A 3,938-nucleotide genomic window follows, 5' to 3' on the forward strand; every position below is an offset into this window, starting at 1 on the left:
GGGGGGGGTAAACCAAGATCCTGTTCTGAGTTCCGTTTAATGTAAATATTCCTACTCGTACGGTAATGAAAAGAACACACACCAGACTGGCACTGGAACTCAAACCCATTAATAGATAATATAATAATAGATAGCATTTGCATAGCGCAAATCCCGGCTCAACAGCAAGCTATGCGCTTCACAGTCCATACTAGGCCTATTACCCCAGCAGACCTGAGAGCATTCTGAAACAAACTCAACTTCCTGGGAAGCATACAGTGCAAGCAGCCATTTGCAGGCGCTAAAACACTAACAACATTCCCACCTGGGTGAAGTGAGGAAAATTCGTGTAAAGTGTCTTTCCCAAGGAAACAATGTCGCGCCTGCGGCTTGAACCCCCGACGCCGCAACCTCACGATTACGAGTCCTGAAGCCTAATCACTCGACCACCGACTCAATGGCAACAGTGAACAAACAGGCTCTGCAAATAAGAACAAAGGCACAGACAGTTTGCGAGTCAAAAACGTGTCTCCAGCGACAGAGGTTCTGGGACGTGGCTTTGAATAATTTCTTTACATTATTGTGACGGTTAGAGTTAGGGCATTTGGTATGACTGTGTTCTTCTCTAGTCTGTATTCAGTCATTATTACCCGCTCCCATCCACCAACCACAACCACCCTCAACTCCTAACCAAAAACCGCCATCCTCCAAAGGAGAACAGGCTACTACAAACAAGATCCCCCTCTCCTGGGCATTTTCTGTTCAGCCAAAATATTCCTAGGTCAGAGTCTTACATTATGCTTAACTCTATGTGTACCTTGGACGACCTCTTCAACTCTTTCCTTGCAGACTTCAGTTCCCGGTCTGTCTTTTGACATTTATAGAGTCCTTGCAGAGCGTGTGTCTGATCCTCTTCCAGTGCCTCGTCTGATCTTAGCACCTCTATGATATTCTATTCAGCGCCTGACACTCACTGACAGTAAACCTTCTCAAGTCATTCATGGAGAGATTGGGGACACTGGGCAAAAAAATGGCAGAAGAAAAATATGCCTTGACACCCGCGGTGGGAGATAGAATAAATCAATACAACATTGTTACAAAGAATCGCACGACCAGAGTAAAGAAGATCGAAAACGTAGCGATATATACAATGTAATGGAGCTCCTGCTGCTCCTTGTAATGGACACAGCTCGTTGGTCTTACTCATATTGTTCTTGCTGGCATCTCTTTTAACCCTATCCGTACGCTCTGTGGTCATTTTATACCCCCGGGGTTGTATTCTTCACATTTTAGAATACACGTACTTCTAGTACGAAGATCTCTGAAACTTTCAGTATTTCTTTTAAAAAATAATTGGCTGCTATGCAAAGCGTACGGATCGGTTTAATGAGGAAATTTCCTCTTTGGAAAGTGGTGGCACAGAGTTCCCCACGTCGTATGGATACGATAGTAAAACACGACGTGCGGGTAGGGTTACGGTTGATATCGATGCTGCTTTCACTATAGCACAGAGAGTTTGCCTATTGATCTTATCACTGACTATATTGATTGAATGGCCAACTGGGTGTTCTGAATCTCATCATCCAAACAAACCACACCAGTAAAAATGAGAGAACATACGAGTAACAAGAAATAAAACAGCACAAACACCATAGATTTAACCGGTGTAACGAAACAGTACCTTCTACATGTACTTCTTCTATCCATATAATATACATGTATAGTATATCGAAACAGTCTAGGGGGGGCTCTCGTGGCCTTGAGGTTAAGTTGTTGGCCTCTCATTCAAAAGGTCCCGGGTTCGAATCCAGGTAGCGACCGAAAAAAATTTCTTCTCTAAAATTGTCTCCTTTCATTCACCTTCTTTCCTGCTCTCTGGCAATGTTCTGTTGTCTGCTTTCATTTCCACTTTCTTCCCCCACCCCCTCACCTCCTTTGCCCCTTCCTCTGGGCTCCTGACTCTTTCTGCAGCCTTTCTACTGCTATTTCTGGGCTCCTCCCTACTGCTGTCTTTCTGCCACACCCCTGATCTTCTGGTAGGAAAGATCTACACCTAGCCTTCTCGGACAAGGGCGAAAAATCTCGGAGGGCCCGTGTGCAAGTTGTGTACGTTAAAGATCCCTTGGTGGTCTAAAATCGATAAGAGTAGGCTTCGGCCGCCACCCGGGCAAAATTCAAAATTTCCTACCAACTGAAAATATTAGGTGTGTCCCGCGCGCTCATATGACCTTATGCAGTTGCGAGCGCCGTAAAACACTTTACAAAAACAAACAAAAAGAAAAGAAGAAGAAAGAGGAAAAAAAGAAGAAAGAAAATGAAAGAAAAGAAACAGTCTAGAGGTTAAAGTGTTGGCCTCTCATTCAAAGGTCGCGGGTAGCGACCGATCGAAAAATTTTCTTCTCTAAAATTGTCTCCTTTCACCTCCTTTTCTGCTCTCTAGCAATGTTCTATAGTCTGCTTTCGTCTCCTCTTTCTGTCCCCACCCCCTCATCTCATTTGCCCACTCCTCTGGGCTCCTGACTCTTTCTGCAGCCTTTCTACTGCTATCCCTTGGCTCCTTCTTACTGCTGTCTTTCAGCCACACCCCTGATCTACTGGTAGGAAAGATCTACACCTAGCCTTCTCGGACAAGGGTGAACAATCTAGGAGGGTCCGTGTGCAAGTTGCGTACGTTAAAGATCCCTTGGTGGTCTAAAATCGATACGAGTAGGCTTCGGCCGCCCCCGGGCAAAATTCAAAATTTCGCACTTACAGAAATAGTTTAATGTGTCCCGCGCGTTCATATGACCTTATGCAGTTGCGAACGCCGTAAAACACTTAGGCCTACCAAAAAACAAAAAACAAAAAAGGAAAAAAGAAACAAGTTTTGTATTAATATTCTTATCATTGTCGCTGCTTTTGTCCTCAGTATTATTTTTGTTGTAGGAATTCCCCCACTGTTGTTGTTGTTGTTTTTGTTGTTGTTTTTGCTTTTCTTCTTGTTGTTGTTGTCGTTGCTGCTGCTGTTCTTGACAACGTCAATGGTGCTGTAGACGATAATGCGGATGGTTATGATGGTAAACATCATATCATAATTATTACCTTCTTCAACGTATGATGGTGGAGAGTAGAGACAACCATCTGCTGTGTAATGATTAGACTCCTCGTCTCGCATACAAAAGACTGGAGTTCAATTCCAACGTGGGTAAAATATTCTACTGCCTTCCTGTATTCTTCTGATGAGATGCAATATTATCCCTACAGCCCAGCCAAATGGTCTAAAGAGCCTCGATAGGGGTGTAAAACCAGCATAATTAATGTTGAGGATTCGATTGTTTACACCTCTGACGAAACAACATAGATCATTTTGGAGGCGGGCTTCCGATCCTGCTTGTTAGGACCAATCCGGACTGAGAAGGATACAATATCCCAGCAGAATGAGAGAGATATCAGATAAAAATCATCTCCCCACAGGGGAATCGAACTCAGGTCTCCTGCGTGCACCATCGAAACGCCTAACACTAGGCCTAACGGCAATACCACAGACGCAGGTGTTGAGGGTTAGAAGTTCTAAACATGTATTGAAACACATTCATTTTTCGAAGTACAATCATCATCATCATCATCATCATCATCATCATCATCATCATCATCCGGTGCCTTGCCGACTGGCGTGGGCGATCATGTACAATCCAATGCACAAAAATAACGTCTATCTTAAGACATCCAAATCCACGTAGGTGACACACCTAGCTTTTCATTCCTGATATGTATTGCTTTGCATTGCATAGTACGGCACGCTACAGTACGGTGTGGCACGGTGTTGCATTTTATTGTATTTTATCGTATATATATATGCGAGTATGTATAAAATATAAATATAATATGCGTGCATGTGCGTGCGTATATGTGTGTACGAATGCTCGCGCGCATGTATGTATGTGTGCGCGCGCGCGAGTGTGCTTGTACGGGCATACGTG

Source organism: Aplysia californica, unplaced genomic scaffold (genome assembly GCF_000002075.1).
Source record: "Aplysia californica isolate F4 #8 unplaced genomic scaffold, AplCal3.0 scaffold00462, whole genome shotgun sequence".
In the NCBI taxonomy this organism is placed as follows: Eukaryota; Metazoa; Mollusca; class Gastropoda; order Aplysiida; family Aplysiidae; genus Aplysia; species Aplysia californica.